Raw genomic sequence first — 19,187 nt, forward strand, 5'->3', positions numbered from 1 at the left:
TCCATCTGAAGGTTGACGTTACGCAATAATCGGTCGTGATGCCCTCAAGTCATCCCTGCCAGACGGGGGCGCTGTAGGAAGCTTGTGTGATTTTTACTGCAGGATGGCAGTACCTATAAAACATAGAAGCAGCAATAATGAGCATAGCCGTTTGCTTGTTTAACATCATGCTTCGGGGCCAAAGTTTCCCCCTTTACCTTTACAAAGTCATTATGTGTGGGCTTGATGCTTTTCTTCCAGCAAACAATGAGTACTCATCTGTGATTGGTCCAAATGTTTTCACATTGGGAGATTGGCCAATCAGAGGAGAAAGAGTATTGCACATGTGAGAAAGTGACCCACTGCTCACCCCAGGGTCATGCAACGTTGGTCATGTTTCCCTGCAGTATTGAACTACATTACCCAGAGAGCCTGTGTTTCGTCTCTGTGGCTCCAGCGCACTGCCTCTAAACATGGCTGTGTGTTTTGTAGGCTTTGCATTTTGCCAAAATGACCCCACCCTGAGGAAAGACGGTTTGCTGGTTTATGTGCTGAAAATTGTCTCTCTTTGCCATCGTGAGATGATCAGTTTATCAAGGAAAGTGCTTTTAATTCCTTACCTTTTCAGAAAGAATGTCTGTTTCATTTCTGTACTCTGGACATTGTGCTTGCCAAGGTTTGAGGGAAACAAGCGTACATCTGTTTGCAATGTATTCAGATGCGTTCTTATACACAGCACCTTTACCTCTGCCTATTGACCTTTGCCCTTAGCTGATTCGTTGAATGCCCATAGAATCCACTTGTGGTCTGAACTGATTGAGCTGATTAAGTTGATTTGTTAACAGAAAAAAAAGGTTTGCCCTTAAGTGTTTACAGTCACCTTCTGTCAATCAAATTTTGCCCCACCCCTACGTGATGACTTGTTCAGCCAGAATGTAGTATGGTTTGTGTTGTTCTCTAATTGCTCTTCTGTTTCAGCAATACATTTTATTAGTTTCAGGTATTCACATTGATATGTATGGTTAAGGAGTATGCATTTTTGGACTGAAAGCTGAGTTGTTGTTTTTTCCATTTAACTTTCCAAATGATACAAATCCTGTTGATCGCTGAAAGCCGTTTTTCTGTTCGCCTTGCTGTCATAAGCATGTACAACAATCCCATGTTTAAATGCCAATAATAGGATTTACGAAGAACTGAGGTAACTACTGTACGGTACAATCAGTGCAAGCTGAAATCGGAGGAATTGGAGGGGTGGACTCTTGGAGGGGTTTGGAGCAGGAGGTTCTGAAAACCGATGAAAAAGGAAGTTCTTTAAAGCAGCTGCTTGTGTTTAACTGTGAACAATAAAAATAAAAATGGTCTTCAATGTTTTGCACTACACCTCTAGAGTTCCTGCTGTCTTCTCTCTCCTTACGGATCCGTGCACGTGAATAACGGTCGTGTGACTCGTGTCTAAGAGTAGCTCATTGTAGCCGTTATTGCTAGATCCTGGTTCGGTATGTGCTTTTTATACCGCTTTTTTCCCCTAACATGAGCCTCTAATAATTTAAATAAATAAACAGCGTCGTCTTTGTTTTCTCAGGAGACTCGAGAAATTGACTAAGCCCAAATACCTCTTGTTAATTTGTATCGCTGTGTTACGGAGGACATTTTAACAGGTTGCATCACAGTCTGGTATAGGCACTTTACCGTTCAGGAGCCATGGTAAAACCATACAAAAGATCGTAAGGACTGCTCAAGCACCCGCAGGCTTTCACTGCCCATTCATTGACGGCCTTTACACACCAGTCGTTGTCTTAACAATGCACAACACGTTATCCGCGATTCCTCCCACCCAGACAGGCACACAGGCTTTTCCGGCTCATGCCGTCCGGTAGAAGGTACCGCAGCATCCGGTCCAGAACAGTTTCTTGCCGCAGGTCTTCCCGATGCTATTTGCGAAATAGACTCGTCCCAGTCCCAGACGGTTTGCTCTATGATTTTTTACTTTAATTATGTTTTATTAGCTTTGACTCTTACACACATTATTTATTTTTCTGCATTACTGTTTGTCTTTTTTATATTACTGTACTGTGTCTGTTTGTTGCTGTTTTTTTTGTTGTTGTCGCAGAGAAGGATGCTTGTGAGGACCCTAAGCGTTTCATTGTTTTACGCACTTGCATTTTTAACATATAACAATAAGCATGGAGCTTGACCTTGAAATCGGATTAAAGGAAACCTCCACTGGAAAAAAATAAAATGTAAAACGAATGCAAATCAGCAAACATGAAAGCGGCACTAGGCCTACTGGATTTCGATAGCAGTCAATACTCTTTGAAAAGAAAGACTTAGGAATCAGAGAAACCATAGTGAAATTCAACATTGTGTTCATTACACATTATCAATTTTCAAATGGGAACCAAATAAGAGAGTCTAAACCCCCCATTTTCTGGATGTTGAATTGATATATCTTTCTTTTTCCAAAGTAGAGTTGCATTTCATGTCAATATTTAGGAGGGTCTTAAAATGGTGTTAATATAGGCTACTTACGGGTGGCGGTTGTGCCCAAGTGTCCCGAACACCATAACGCTTCCCAGCCGAAACTTGTTAAAGGGCGTGACCTCCCGCCAAGGGCGGTGGAAGAAATTGGATAATGGTGGTTGCACCTGTTTGGACGTTTTGTTTGATTTATTGCAGTTTACACGCGGGATTTATTTTTTGGTGTTGTAGCCCAGTTTATAACGGCCTTATTTCACGACAAAGCGAGAACGTGTCGTTCTAAATCAGTGGTGTCAAACTCGTTGCCATGGAGGGCCGTGTGTATGCAGGTTTTCATTCCAACCAATTAATGCTGCCTTAATTGAGTCCAATTACTCATTCAGCCATATGCGTTTAACTGCATTGAAGCACAGAATATAAGAAAATTTTTATTTAGACAATGCGGGTCACCATAGACGTCGGGTCACCATTGTGCACAAACCTGCATCCCTAATTCAGCAACTAATTTAACTAATTATATAATCAAGATCTGAGGCTGGAATGAAAACCTGCATACACACGGCCCTCCATGGCAACGAGTTTGACACCACTGTTCTAAATGATCATTTTCTCGGTGCAAAAGCTTCTGATTTAAATTTGTTAACCGTTGCTTTGCCGTTAATCTGTTTCCCTTGTGTTACAACGCTACTTTCGAAGTGGCTGTTAATTTACCTTGTGTGTTTGGATTATTCGCTTTAACAAAATTAGACGAGCTGCTCCAAACGAATAAGGAGGAAGCAAGGAGAACGCCAGGCTTGGGGGACAGGCCGACGGCTGGGCTGACGTGACAGTTTCTCGCAACTGGGTGAGTCTCCCCTGTTCATTGATGGGTTTCTGAAACTTTTCCCTGCCCCTGTTTTGTTTTCGTTTTTGTCATATTGTCTTTACAATGAACACGTAGAGAACGTGGTTCTCTTATGATAGCCAGACCCTAACAGTCTTTGGTGCGTTTCATCACGTAAGTGATTGAGTAATTGATTTCCTAAAGAGCAGACGCACAAAACTTGTTTTCAAGTCATGAACTAGCCGCTGAGTGAAAGGAAACCACAAAAACACAGCTTCCCCCGGGGACTTGTTTGATACCCCTGGGAGCTAGTTATGCTCCCGAATACCCGCTGAGTTGACAACTCTACAGACTCGAGAGCAGAGCAACTGCCTCAAAAGGGGAGATAGCGCCGCCATCAGGACACAGCAGCTCGTGTGTAGGCTAGGTGTTGCAAAAAAGCAAAGAACTGAACTGAATTGAAACTCGGCAGAGTATTTCGGGGATAGCTCAGCGCAGAGGCCACTGCTCATTCTTCTCTGTAGAGAAAGGAGGGGCCCGCGGGCGAGGAGAGGAAAAGGGGGCGTCGCCGCAGCAGGGTGGATCGCGAGCAGGACTTGGGAACGCAAGGTCGCAGGTTCAAGCCTGGTCGTGACTCCCGGAAGGAAAGGGCCCAATTTGCTCACGTGGATGTTCAAATGAAAGGAAAAGGGGGGAAAAAAGAAAGGACGTGTTCAATAAATGAAGGAAATGTCAACCGGTGTAAATGATGTAATGAATGTTTGAAATTTGCTTGCTTGCATGTTCACAATTTAAACACCTGCATTTTTAAAGGAGCTTTATTCTGCAGCTGCCGATTCCTGAGAGTTGGCGTGCAGCCTTCTCGAGGGAACAGCGGGAGTGGATTGGTCGGGTGCTGTTTACCAGGGACTGCTTGGGGAAGAAGACGGTACTCGCCACAGACCAGCCTCGGTCAATCTACAACCTGCCGCCCGCCTCTGAGTGAATTAGGCAAACGTTCATGTTTCTTCCTTTTTTTTATTGAATTGTTTTATTGAATACAACTTGACGCATTACATGTCATACCTCTGCAAGCATGGACGTTGGTGATTTAGACGCCAGTTGCTGCATCAATGCAACAGTCACATCTACTGCAAAAATCAAGAAATGTGTGTATTGTATGAGAAATGTACTGGATCAATAAACATGCACAGGTGAAGTGCTAAAAGCCAATACTGTGCCTGTGAATGCATTCTACTAGCAATAGATCTGTTTAGAATTGACTGTTCAGACTGTAGTGGTTGTACTGTATACAACATTCACCTTTACAATTCCTCACATTCCTTATTTCAAGTGACTTTCATTCAAACATTCATTACACCATTTACACTGGTTGACTTCATTTGTTGAACATGTCCTTCCGTTTTTCCATTTTTCCCTTTTGCATTCGAACATGCAAGCAAGCAAAGTGGGCCCTTTCCTTCCAGGGGTCACGTTCACCTTTGTGCATTCAACTTCACAACTCCTGACATTACTTATTTAAAGTGACTTCCATTCAAGCATCGTTTACACTGGTTGGCATTTCCTTCATTTATTGAACATGTCCTTTCTTTTTTCTCCTTTTCCTTTCATTTGAACATCCACGCAAGCAAATTGGGCCCTTTCCTTCCAGGAGTCACGGCCAGGCTTGAACCTGCGACCTTGCGTTCCCAAGTCCTGCTTGCAATCCACCCTGGCGCAGCGGCCCCCCCTTCTTCTCTCCTTGCCCGGGAGCCCCCGCGGGCCCCTCCTTTCTCTACAGAGAAGAATGAGCGGTGGCTTGGAACAAGGGCGTTTTCCGATTGGCTGTGTAGTTGGAACAAACGGAAGTTTTGGAACAGAGAATTTATTTTGTTTTATCTTAGTTTATATCATTTTATTTTATTTTACTATTTATTATCATTAAACACATTTGTTTGTTGTTTGAATTGGAAGCAGAACAATTAAGATAAAAGAAAAATAGTTTTATTTAACCATTCACTTACTAATGTTTTTGTTCTTCATAAAACAGAGGTATGAGCTATTTGTAAGACTCAATGACATGGTTAATCTCTACGACCAAGCGCATAATGTAAGAGTGTATAGTCGAATGAACACATTTTTTAGTAAACGAACATTATTTTTAACACCCTATAATAGGGTCTAACAAATAAGCCATGCCATATCTAGCCCCGAAGCTTTACATTTCCCAATCGGTCTTGGTCAGTGACGTGTGTATTAGCTGTGACGTCACCGAGGCGCCATTTTGAAGGTATAGCTACGGTGAGCGGTACAGTAAACAACACGAGACGATTTCAAGTAAGTTATCCAATCCATTAAATTGTCAAAGTGGAGAAGCAGAAGCAAACTGAGAGAATACCATACCGAGACAAACTCAGCAAGGATGCCACGCCCCGTTATTTGGCTAAATTGTCTTCTATTAACAACATTGACCCATACGACCTGACAGCAAAAAGTTGGAGTGCTGACCCTGCATTGCTGCCTCCAACCTCGTACTTGGATATTACCAACTATCTTGTTTACGGTATAAATGTGTGTGCCTGTGAACAGTTCAGAAACTATAAATCCATTGAAGCTCAGAAACATTTCACAAACGGCTGGGTGCAGGATTTGTTTACATTTCGACCGAAGGATTCAGAGTACTTGGCCATTTCTAGTTGTAACTGTTGTTTTTCTTGTTGATGCTGCTCATGTTAATTGTTTCTGGTTTATGTATGCATAGTACTCCACACTAGTACAGCATCCATTGTTTTTCTAAAAACACATCACTACATACATATCTCCTCAGAAAACCACTAATGTTGTCCTTTTTCTGACGCAAAAAAGTCTTATGGACTTATGTACCCACATAGTCTGAGGGCAAGAATTGCACATTACTGTTCTACTTTCGTCCAAGTTGCACTTTTTAAAAACGTGTTTGTTCTAAAACATGGGATGTAAGAAAGATTGATGATCTGAAAGGTTTTATTGTTTGTACTTAGTTATTTGTCAGTATTTACTTACATGTGTAGATAAAGTACAGCTACTTGTAAATTGTACTTAATTACAGTACTTGATTACATGCACATCTGACTTACACCACTACCATTAAACCTTACCCTGTGTGCACAACATTTGGTTTCCATACTTCATTTGTCTATCAAAGTGTTGATGACAAATGTTGATGACAATGACAGTCAGTCAAGAACAACACATTTATGAAAAATGTCATTGTACATACTTTATTGTTCATGCAAGACTGGTTCAAATGAAGTATGGAAAGTATGGAAGGATGTTTTCTTTCCTACATGGTTGTTGAAAAACTAAAGTTTAGGTTTGTATCTGTTATTTAGTTTTAAGCATTTCAATGCATGTGGTAAATCTGAATGGATGTTTAACATATAACCCTGCTTCACAGGGTGTTAACATACTTTTAACCTCAGCACCCCCATCACCACCATGTGTCAAAAGCACAAGCTTTTAAATACATCATTTTACTAAGATCTGTTTGATTGTTCGATACAGTTTTAAAACCATTCAAACATTTTGCTGTCTAGATCAAACGTCTATATGATGCCTAACTTGTACAATTTTCACTTAAAGACCTTTTAAAGGATTAAAAATGTCAGTAATATTATAAAAACCTTCTTTTCTTAATCTAATGAATGTGCTTAGAAGCAGTGTTTTCTTTCGTACATATGTTGTTGAAAAAACATTCAAACTTAGTTTAGGATTGTGTCTGTATTCTGAAAAAAAAAAAACAATCCCAATGCATTCTCCTCACGGGAAATTTGAAATGGTGTTTACCATATGGCACCGCTTCACAGGGTGCTAACTACCTTTAACCTCAGCACCCCCACTATGTGTCAACAGCACAAGCTTTGCTGGCCTAAACTATTGCTTTTAAATACATCATTTTACTAAGATCGGTGTAACTGTTCAATCCAATTTTAAAACCATTCAAAAATTTGCTGTCTATAGATATCAAACATGCCTATATCAGGCCCCTGACATGTGCAATTTTCACTTAAATTCCCTCAGGATCCCCGTCACCACCATGTGTGAAAACCACAAGTTTTTGCTGGGTCTAAAACTATTGCTTTTAAATACACCATTTTACTAAAACCAGTGTAATTATTCAAAAACCATTCGAAAATGTTGCGGTTTATAGATACCAAACATTCCTATGTGGTGTCGAACGTGTTCAATTTTCACTTAAAACCTTATTATTTAGTTTTATTTATTTATTTTTTAAAAAGGCTTGTAAGGCTTTATAAGTAATATTCTAAAAAAAACTTTTTTACATTATGAATTTGTGAAATCACGTTTCACAGAAGAAAAGGGAGGAAACCTGAAAACATCAAGGCAAGAGCTGGACGAGCATCTGGAAAGAATGTATGTGGATGACAAGAGGAACATGCAGACAGCTATTCCATCGGACATCCCACCAATCGAACAACCAGAGCACCAGATGGACATTAATCCTCCAAAGTGGAGCGAGGTTGAGCAGGCAGTAAAGCGGACAAGAGCATCTTCAGCCCCAGGGCCAAATGGGGTTCCGTATCGACTCTACAAGAGTGCTCCTGATGTTCTTCACTTCCTGTGGAGGCTAATGAGAGTGGCTTGGGAGAAGGGAATCATACCCAAAGCATGGCGCAGTTTCCTCAATGTAGAGGGTAAGATTTTCTTCAGTGTTATAGCTCAGAGGATGACCAGCAATCTGGAGAGAAACAATTGTGGATACAACAGTCCAAAGGGCGGGCATCCCAGGGTTCTCTGGATGCCTTGAACACACCAGCATGATTTGGCACCAAATCCAGACTGCTAAGAAAGAGAAGAGTGATCTCCGTGTCATTTTCCTTGACCTTGCCAACGCGTTCGGATCTGTCCCTCACAGTTTCCTCTGGGCATCCTTTGACTTCTTCAGGATACCAGAGACCATCACAAACCTTGTCAAGACCTATTTCCAAGATATGCAGCTCTGTTTCACCATGTCAGACTTTACCACCACATGGCACCGCATGGAGATTGGCCTAATGGCAGGGTGTACCATCTCCCCATTGGCTTTCACCATGGCCATGGAAGTCATCATAAGGGCCTCCAAGTGGGTGGTGGGTGGCAAGCGGCTGAAATCTGGAGTCCGTCTGCCACCCATCAGAGCCTACATGGATGACATGACAACCATGACAACAACAGCACCTTGTACCAGGCGCCTTCTAGGGAAGCTTCAAGAGAACATCACTGGGGCTAGAATGAAATTCAAGCCATCCAAATCAAGAATCATCTCTATAATCATAGGCAAGCTGACAGAACAAAGGTTCTTCATTGATCAAGAACCTATTCCAACTGTGTCAGAGAAGCCAATCAAAAGCCTGGGAAGATGGTACGACTCAAAACTGAAGGACACTGATCAGGCACACGAGCTTAGGCAAGAAATCATTAAAGGTCTGGAGAACATTGATTGATCTATGCTGCCTGGCAAGCTGAAAATCTGGTGCCTGCAGTTTGGGTTACTACCTCGCCTTATGTGGCCACTAACTATGTATGACATCACCCTCACAAGAGTCGAGAAGATGCAAAGGACGATCAGCTCTTATGTGAGAAAATGGTTAGGTGTTCCTCGATTCCTAAGCAGCATAGGCCTGTATGGTCAGGGGCTACTCCAGCTGCCTCTCTCTAGCTTCACAGAGGAGTTCAAATGCACTAAAGTTAGACTAGAGATGACCCTGGCAGAATCAAGGGACACTGTGATCCGAGCTGCTGCCCCAACCTTGGCAACAGGAAAGAAGTGGACAGTTAAGAATGCGGCACAGCAGGCAAAATCTGCTCTCCACCATAGCGACATCGTGGGCTAAGTCCAACATGGAAGAGGTGGCTTGGGGCTTGGCAGAAAACGACCTTACTGGAACAAGGCATCCTCACTGGAGCGGCGGAAGTTAGTTGTGGCTGAAGTCCGCCGACAGGAGGAGTCGAGTAGGCGTGCAAAGGCTGTGTCACAAGCTAAATAGGGCCAGTGGATGAGATGGGAGAGTGTGGAAAAACGTAAGATCAGCTGGAAGGACATGTGGGAGATGGAGTCGAGTAGGATAAGTTTCCTCATTCGAGCAACCTACGATGTCCTTCCTACCCCTAAAAATCTCAACCAATGGTTGGGCGAAGATCCATCATGCCCCCTGTGTGCAGCACCAGCTACACTTAGACACATCTTCACTGGGTGTAAAGTGAGCCTCTCACAAGGACGGTACACCTGGAGACACAATCAAGTGCTCAAGTGCCTGGCAGCGGGAAAGCAGGAGAACAACCAACAATGCCTTGCCGCCCAGAACAACTAACCCAGTTATGCCATTTGCCTTTGTTCGGGAAGGGGAACAAAGACAACGGAAGATTCCACCAAGAGCCAGGTTTGAACGGCTGGAGATAGCCCGGGACTGGCAGATGCTGGTGGACGTGGGCCAACGGCTTATGGTTCCATCAGAGATAGCCATCACCAACTTGAGGCCTGATCTGGTCCTGTGGTCCAACTCTCAGTCCCTTGGGAGGATGCTGTGCAGGAAGCCTTCGAAAGAAAGAACCTGCAATATACAGAGCTTGCAGCGGAGGCAGAACAGTTGGATGTCCTCCAGGCTATCAAGGAAACATCAGGGGTGGCAAGGCGGAGTAGCCAGTGGCTCTGGCTGAAGAGGAAAGACCCCAGCTGCTCTCCCAAATAAGCCGGCTAAGCAGATGCAGAGGGGGGTGGTTCTGGGATGCCAGAACGCACCGCTGAGCCTCCTGTAGACGTCGTGGGCCCAGTCAGCGAAACGGTGATGAAAGTAGGAGCCCACTTGACAACTCCAATGACGTGTCTGCCCAGCCTTTCTCAACATCGGAGTGGCGTAGGTCAGTGCTTAAGTCTTCCATCACCACGGGGAGCACGGGGGTTTAAGAGGTGGCACTTTGGATTTTAACATCACGTCCTGTGTATTTGAAAACATTTGCTCACAAACAAATGTTTTCTGTCCAACATGGGTGCTGAAAAAAAACTTAGTTTAGGTTTGTGTTTGTATTTACTTAAAAAAACATTTCATTCCATTCTCCGGGGACCTCAGCTGTTCCAATAGCCTACATCTCTCGAAATGTCACAGGCGTGCCTGTGTCCTCCCCCGACCCCTACTTCTGCACGCATCTCCCGGCGTAAATGCGATTAGCAGCTGTACTCTACCCTACCCAGCTACCTACAGACGCACCGCTTCTGTTTGTCGCAGGAAATCAGCTAAGTGACTAACGCGTGTACTTATTCTACTTTACCTTTCTTAAAACCTCTCTTATACCACTTTAACACTCCCGATTCGTTTCACAATAACGCCGCTTTCTGCATGCTTGTCTACTTTTTCACAAAATTTTGTATAACTTTTCCTTGTTTTCAACTGTTTTACAAATCCTTGCATTTAATACTTATGTGGTGGAAAATAATTCATTGTCATAAGGAATTGCCACAGTTAATTTTAACCTGGCAATGCCCACCCCAGCCCATCCGTAGACACGCCCCTGATAGAAAGGGAGGCCTACATAATAGGCTACTGGGGTGATTGGAAAGAAATGGAAACCCCGCCATTGGTATTACCCATTTATATATAACGTTTCGTTAGGTGCATCGTCTTTTACTGCTACCACAGAGTGAATGCGTTGATAAGATAATTTCCGGTTATACTTACCCATTATCACTTGCGGCCCCTACTGGCCGGTTAGGAGGAGTGAGGAGTTAGCAATCAATGTATTTCAATGGGCAATGATGGAAATTATTTCAAATAAAATACTTGTCGTCGACTGATTTGCAAAATATTCGATAATTCAAGTCCTTTACCTGCTGTCAGCATGCACAACAAGTATTAGGCTGATCGGCCCCGTAATATGCGAGATTAGCTGTGGACAGATACACAAACACACACACACACACACACACACACACACACACACACACACACACACACACGCGACCGAAAACACATAATCCCCTCCAGGCTCTCGCCTGGCGGAGATAATTACAGGGTAACTGCTTTCACGCCAAGTGGTTGGGTAGAGGTTACGCTAGGAATTCAAAAGACGCCTTGAAACAAGATGAGACATCCTACCAAAATCTGAACTCGAATCACTGGATTCAGAGGGCTGGCCGATTCACCGTTGCCCCGGTCCGTTTTTGGAATTCGGTGGAACCTGTTGAAGACAGACAACACCGCAGATTCTGGATACGGCTTCTAGCCTACTTGTTGTGGTCAAAGGGGAATGGGCGCTAGCGAGAGCAGGACAGTCTAGCAGCCGAAAACCAATGGCGGGGTTTCCATTTCTTTCCAATCACCCCAGTAGCCTATTATGTAGGCCTCCCTTTCTATCAGGGGCGTGTCTACGGATGGGCTGGGGTGGGCATTGCCAGGTTAAAATTAACTGTGGCAATTCCTTATGACAATGAATTATTTTCCACCACATAAGTAATTCAGTTCATGTAAACGTTGATTCACACTCCTCTCTTGAGCGTCTAGCAGCGATTGTAGCCTAACCATCGAGATTCTAAGTAACTGGAGATAAAACCTTTTTTGTACTCCACATAGATCATAAACCCTTGAATATAAAAACGACTCATTGAAATCGGTTGAGAAATGTAAATGTTATAGTGCTTTTTATCCAGAAAAACCGTAGCTCCCCCATTTACTTCTATTTGTTTTCAGGCCATTCTTGCCTAGTCCAATATGACGGCGATGTTGACGTATCACAGCAACGGGCCGAAGCAGTCAATGTGGCTTCTATGTATATATGTCTATGGTTTTTGCAGCCTGGATAAAATCGGTGTGACAGTACCAAATGAGACATTTGTTTAGTGTTAGATTTTAATTATTTTTTTCTTTTTCACTGGGTAATGGCCCTGGACCCCTGGACCCCCCTACAAAAAGTGGATGCTGTAATTGTAATCCTTTTGTCCCCCCCCCCCCTTCTCAAAATTAAACTACAGCCTTATTTACATACCCTATAGGAAAAGCAACATTTTTGTTGTTGCCCACCCAAATAATCCAAATGCCCACCCAAAGATGACATCCTAGTATCCCCTCTGCTTTGTATGACTAAATTATTAAATTATTAAAAGTAATACTCATACTAATGCATTGGAGTTAAAACAAAGCCACAAAATCATGCAATATTGATCAAAGAAATTTCTATTTTCCGAGCAATAACCCTCTTCTTTAAAAAAATGGTTCGGTCCACTGTTCGCTCCTCTTTTGAAAATTTGCACGTAACGTTACTCAGTGCGTTTACATGCACAGTTGAAATCGATCTATATTAATAGCTGGATTTGGCCAAAGATGAGATTTAATTGGATTATTGTCGTTGTCCCAATATAGGCAACACAACTCGGAAAGACTCGAATTATTGACCGAGGTGTGTCTGACGAAGGCTTCTTATAAATCCGGCTTCCTCCAATTTTATCGCAAGTTTTTGGAATAGTTCACCATTCCGGTTTTTCTTCCATCCATGTATTTTAGGATATTTAACTCCTTTAGTTGCGATAGTGTCAGGAGTCGCTTGCACTCCCCCTGCTACCTCTACCCACCACAGGTGCAAGGATCCACCCACCACGAACAACCAGACACAGGGATAAGGTAAGTGGAGTCTTTATTGAATTTATACTAAAACAGTTCATGGACAGGCAGCTACCCCGCTTTGACCCCCCCTCCCTTCTCTAACACCCCTCTGCTTGTACGGTGACCCCACCAATGACTGACCCCGTGCAGTGCGAGCCGAGCCCCAGGAGAGGGACTCCCCGTCATCGGACCGCAAGCCGTCACACACAATGGTAAGTTACCCCGTGCCCCACACTCACTCCACACAGTGCTCGTTCTCTGACCCTCTCTCTAGGGCATGCCCGCGCAGCACAGACCGGCCCCCACTTGGCCACCCCAGGGGGGGGTCAACACACACACACGCACACCAACTGAACGAAAAAGGTGGGACGTGACTCGGCCCCTGCCAAGAAATGCCGGGCCTCCTCCACGTCCCAAAATAAAAAACACAAAACCCAAAGAAAAATAGGCAGGCATCTGCTCCTTCTCCCTGGAACCACTGCGGCCGGGCGTTGTCATTCTCCCGGGCTTCAGAATCCTCTGGACAGGGGGACGGGACCGTACTGAGGAGAGGAGAAGGCGCAGCACCAGTTACCCCACTGTGGACTGGGCAGGACAGAGCACACTCACGCTTCACGGCGTTCCTCGCTGCACGTCCCTCACTCAGCTGGGGCTCCGCCCCCGCTCGCCTCCTGCCCAGCCCGGGGCTCACGCTCCACTTCAGGTTGCCTTCTCCCGCTTGTGTTTTCCCCAAGCCGCCACCACCGTTCCTCTCCTCACTCGGCCGCCAACACTGTTCCAGGTCCACAGTTCCGCCACCACGCACGCGCCACTCACACCTAAAATAATTCCCCCCCCACGGGATTTCTCCCAAAAGAAAATAACAAAGAAAAAGAAAAACGAAAGTAAAAACCAAATCCAAAATCCTCAACAAAAAAACCCGGCCGCAATAACTAAAGGAAAAAAAAGAAAAAGAAAATCCAAAAACAAATCCAAAAGAAACCCCAAGTTTAAAAAGTTTACAGAGTCTGTTCCTTCCTGGCTGCCTGACCCCAAACCGCAGCAATCCCTGCTCTCTTATCCCCTTCCCTGCGTCCGAGGACACAAGCGGAAGCTGTGTGAGCTCGTTACCTGGCAAAGTGGAGGAAACCAATTAGCCCTAGTCCACATACCCACGCGTGCTCCCAATGATCAATTAGGTGCTCTTACCAAGCTGGCGGCTTGTCAGGCTCACCTCCTGACAATAGCATGAAGTTGGACTCCTCGTCCGTCCAGAAATGTATTTATTTTGTCATGATACTAAGAAGGGAAAAAGAGCTTTAGAATGTCGCCAGCAGTGTATGCGTGTGAGCTCGACAATGCATTTCTCACAGAAAAGGTTGTTTGTCACCTTTTTTTTAAAGTTTATTACAGTGGTGATAGAAGTGACAATAATTAAGTGGTACTGTGCTGTTAGCCTTTATTGATCGCCGTACAAGGTTAATGTGAAGTAGCTAGCACAATCGGACAGCACTAACCCATAAAAATGTACTTTGAATGGTAGCCTACTTGCTCAATCTAACGGTAAATGTGAAAAACATTTGATTATAGACAGCGGCACCGAAATGTTCTGTCACACCCTCAAAAAACGGCAAAAGTCCCATTAGAAGATTGAATTAAATCTTTTAAAGTTATATATTTTCTGAAACGTTATCAATTTTTCCTTAATTTTTCTTCTTCCCCCTTCTTCCCTCCATTTTTCCATCTCCCCCCCTGAAGTAAGCTATTGTTCCCCAGCCTGAGTGCAGTCGGTAGAGCATCAGACTTTTAATCTGAGGGTCCAGAGTTCAAGTCCCTATTTGGGCGAGATAGTGCACAGTGTTTGATCTGAAATAACACTCTGTTTTAACTCATGAAGCACTAATTTCAAGTCTGCATTACAATGAGAATTCACTGATTGTGAATGATCTTTCCATGTCCCAATATGGAACCCTCTTCAGATTCTGAGTTCATTCCAACAGCTTGTTCTTACTCCTTGCATCCCAATATGCATTCTTCTCCAGAATTTATGGCGCCATTCCAACTGCTTATTTTTGCTCCTTGCATCCCTTCCTTATAGCTTTTCCTCGCCCCTTAACTCTGCCCACCTGTGGATGCAAGGAAATAAGCAAAGATGAGATACAAGAATAGAGAAATCGAGACAAGATCATTAAAGCCAGTAGAATGTCCTTGCTCAGTCAAGTGTCAGTTAGATGCCACGTCACTTACAGACGTGGCACACGTGGACAGGTGGAATCACAGGTTGTTCATTTGTACGTCACTTGTTCTGAAAAAAGACTTCTGCAAAGGATGCAAAGGTGTACCCTCACTGAACCATCCTCTGGGAGCACCATAGCTCCTCGCTTACCGCTCCTCCAAGGAGCATTCAATGGATTGGCATGGCCTTAAAGGTGGGAGGACCCCGATCGATTTCCAGGTTTGGCAAAGACCGAGGAGACGAGGACATATAAACCATTGGAACGAGCCCTATGACTCAAATGACTCAAACAGCCAGAAAGAGTGGAAGGCATTGTGTTTTAAGTCCTGCAGGGTGAGGTTCATGCTATAACTACCATTTCTTGACATGAGAAAGACTAAATGGCTTCTATTCAGGATGAGTGTTTTAAGTGGGTGGATCACTTGCTGTACCTGTGGAATCCTGGGCCTAAATTCACAGTGGACAAATGACTGGTTCCTTTCAGAGCCTGTTGTTCCTTCGGGCAGTACATTCCCTCTAAGACAGAGGAATATGGCATCAAGATATGGATGGAATGGGACACATGATCCAATTATACCTCGGCCTTGTAAGTGTATTCAGGAAAGCCAACCAGTAGAGCCCCAAATAAAAATTAGGGAATGCGAGTGGTGCTGGACCTGTCCCGAGGTCTTAGATGACACAATGTCACTTGTGATAATTTTTGCACCTCCTGCCACATCAGCAAAGAAATATTCCAAAAACAAAAACTGACCATAGGGGAAACAATGAGGAGAAACTACTCTGAGCTCGTCACAGCACTGCTTGCAAGGAAAGATAAAGATATTTTCTCATCAAAGTGTGCTTTCACTGAAACCACCACTCTTGTGGACAAAAAAACAAGAATTTGATTCTCATGAGTTCTTTCCATAAGAATATGGAAGTCAGCAGTAGGGAGAACAAGAAGCCGTCCACCAACCTTGACTACAACAACAACTGATGACAGAATACACTGTTATTTTGGTTATGTGAATAGGGGTGCAGGAGCACTGTGATGCAGTTACTGGGCTGATTGAGAGGTTTTAGGGGTGCTGAGATGGATAGTGGGAGTTCTGGGAGATAGCATCACACATAAAGCCTCTCCGTTCTACAGAATGGGTGCAACGTGACCAACTTAACTGGGGATGATGGAATTGGGAAGGTTCTTTGTTTTCTACACAAACATTCTATACAAACGGTCAAGCTTCCAATGTATCACCTGTAGCAGAAGTTTGTGTTCTACAAAAGAGAAGCTCTTTTTTTTTGGGTGCCGCAGGCAAAGAAGAGCTGACCCCGACGTGATTTGAACACGCAACCTTCTGATCTGGAGTCAGATGCGCTACCGTTGCGCCACGAGGCCAATCTCTACTGATCTTTTATGTGACGTGCACCACATTGGCATATTATTATGCATAAGCAACTCCTCGATGGGACATATCATAAGCCGCGTTTCCACCAAAATTACCCGGAACTTTCAGTCCCAGGAACTACTTTACCAGGAACTAAAAGGTTCCTTCAGCCAATGGTTGTCTGCGTTTCCACCGGGGTCTAAAGTACCGTGAAGATTAGGCAAATTAGCCCACTGACGTTGTCGTCGGTCCATCTGTCATATGATTTCTTCTGTAACCCCATACTACCACCGAAGTAGCCTACATTATTTTCTAATAACCGGGACAGCCCGGAGGGGTTTATTCCACTTATATACAACGGGTTACCAACAATGACTATATATGGTTACTTTTGTATTTATTGATTTTCATATATCCTCTCAAACACATTCATTAACAGCAGAAAACATGCACACGTTGTAAACAATTTGCTGTTTTATTACTTTCTCGTCGTCAATTCCATATAGGCTAATCGCAAAATGACAAGAATAGAACGAAAACTCGGACTTGCGTGAAAATGTAAATTAGTAGTGGTACAGCCACCGTTTGCTTTCCTTCGAAGTTACTGCTAGCCGAGCAGCGAAGTGTGCCCTCCAGATGCGAACCATGCACCATAAATGAGTCCATAGTCTTCCTGGTCTTTTCGTGGAATTGAAAAATGGCAGTAAAATTGAGTAAAATTACGGCAGTCTGAAAAAGCTAAAGCGAAGATTACTAGAATTAACCTGTTATTTTACCCGGATAAAAAGTGCGGAAGGTGATTTCCAGTTTGCTTGTACTGTATCACCAATGTTAATTATGCAGAACTACCGCATACCTCACATAACTGTATCAAACGTTTTGAGTCAATTACAACGGGCTAACAAAGAAAATCCGGAAGAAAATATTCAGCAACCGAATTAATCCGTTTGAATGTTTTGGTAGCCTACGTAATATGCTGTCCCAGCACGAATGCTTAGCATTTTATAAAACGAATACTAAAGCAAGAAAAGAACAGAAGATCACACGTTATAATTCCAAGACGTTGACAGGTTATAACCAAAAGGAGGCTACTGCGCCGCATAACATACAAGTTTGATTTTAAGTTATTATGAAAATAAATTGGTTTGCCGCTGCATATTTTCAAACATGGCGGGTAATGGCGGAAAATAAATACAACACAAATGCTACGAGTACTCGACCAATCAGAAATGTTCAGCGCTGCAAGCTCCACCCAAAAGGTTCCTGTACTTTCGGAAAGTACTACCCCCCGAGCAGGAACGTTTTGGGGGGTAAAACAAAGCCCCCAGAACTAAATTTAGACCCTAGTTCCTGCAGTGGAAACGCACTGAGTTCCTCAAAAGGTTCCTAGTTCCGGGGTATAGTTCCTGCGGTGGAAACGCGGCTATAGATTATGAAGGCATTGTTCATCTCCTAATATAGATCCAGCTCCTGATCCCATGAGGTAGGCCAGCAAACAGAGCCTGGATAGCTCAGTCGGTAGAGCATCAGACTTTTAATCTGAGGGTCCAGGGTTAAAGTCCCTGTTCGGGCGAGATAGTGCACAGTGTTTGATCTGAAGTAACACTCTGTTTTAACTCATGAAGCACTAATTTCAAGTCTGCATTACAATGAGAATTCACTGATTGTGAATGATCTTTCCATGTCCCAATATGGAACCCTCTTCAGATTCTGAGTTCATTCCAACAGCTTGTTCTTACTCCTTGCATCCCAATACGCATTCCTCTCCAGAATTTATGGAGCCATTCCAACTGCTTATTTTTGCTCCTTGCATCCTTTCCTTATAGCTTTTCCTCGCCCCTTAGCTCTGCCCACCTGTGGATGCAGGGAAATAAGCAAAGATGAGATACAAGAATAGAGGAATCGAGACAAGATCACTAAAGCCAGTAGAATGTCCTCGCTCAGTCAAGTGTCAGTTAGATGCCACGTCACTTACAGACGTGGCACACGTGGACAGGTGGAATCACAGGTTGTTCATTTGTACGTCACTTGTTCTGAAAAAAGACTTCCGCAAAGGATGCAAAGGCGTACCCTCACTGAACCATCCTCTGGGAGCACCATAGCTCCTGGCTTCTCGCTCCTCTAAGGAGCATCCAATGGGTTAGCATGGCCTTAAAGGTGGGAGGACCTCGATCGATTTCCAGGTTTGGCAAAGACCGAAGAGACGAGGACATATAAACCATTGGAACGAGCCCTATGACTCAAACAGCCAGAAAGAGTGGAAGGCATTGTGTTTTATGTCCTGCAGGGTGAGGTTCATGCAATAACTACCATTTCTTGACATGAGAAAGACTAACTGGCTTCTATTCAGGATGAGTGTTTTAAGTGGGTGGATCACTTGCTGTACCTGTGGAATCCTGGGCCTAAATTCACAGTGGACAAATGACTGGTTCCTTTCAGAGCCAGTTGTTCCTTCGGGCAGTACATTCCCTCTAAGACAGAGGAATATGGCATCAAGATATGGGTGGAATGGGACACATGATCCAATTATACCTCGGCCTTGTAAGTGTATTCAGGAAAGCCAACGAGTAGAGCCCCAAATAAAAATTAGGGAATGCGAGTGGTGCTGGACCTGTCCCGAGGTCTTAGATGACACAATGTCACTTGTGATAATTTTTGCACCTCCTGCCACATCAGCAAAAAAATATTCCAAAAACAAAAACTGACCATAGGGGAAACAA

The 19,187-nt window shown here is 43.8% G+C and overlaps 1 protein-coding gene and 2 non-coding genes across 5 annotated transcripts in view; 2 read left to right on the plus strand and 1 right to left on the minus strand.

Moving 5' to 3' along the window:
• LOC118212859 (hamartin-like) overlaps window positions 1-1,359 on the plus strand; it is a 32,414-nt gene extending 31,055 nt beyond the window's left edge. For all 3 annotated transcript variants that reach the window (XM_035391268.1, XM_035391265.1, XM_035391267.1), the window contains exon 22: window positions 1-1,359. This exon is cut by the window's left edge and continues 2,046 nt beyond it. The gene's annotated coding sequence lies outside the window, so the exon portion shown is untranslated.
• A 15,047-nt stretch (window positions 1,360-16,406) lies between these two features.
• trnaw-cca lies at window positions 16,407-16,478 on the minus strand. The gene has a single exon. It is a non-coding gene; the product is annotated as a tRNA-Trp (tRNA).
• A 1,489-nt stretch (window positions 16,479-17,967) lies between these two features.
• Window positions 17,968-18,040, plus strand: trnak-uuu. The gene has a single exon. It is a non-coding gene; the product is annotated as a tRNA-Lys (tRNA).
• The last annotated feature ends 1,147 nt before the right edge of the window (window positions 18,041-19,187 follow it).

The sequence above is a fragment of the Anguilla anguilla genome, chromosome 14, assembly GCF_013347855.1.
Source record: "Anguilla anguilla isolate fAngAng1 chromosome 14, fAngAng1.pri, whole genome shotgun sequence".
Taxonomy (NCBI): domain Eukaryota; kingdom Metazoa; phylum Chordata; class Actinopteri; order Anguilliformes; family Anguillidae; genus Anguilla; species Anguilla anguilla.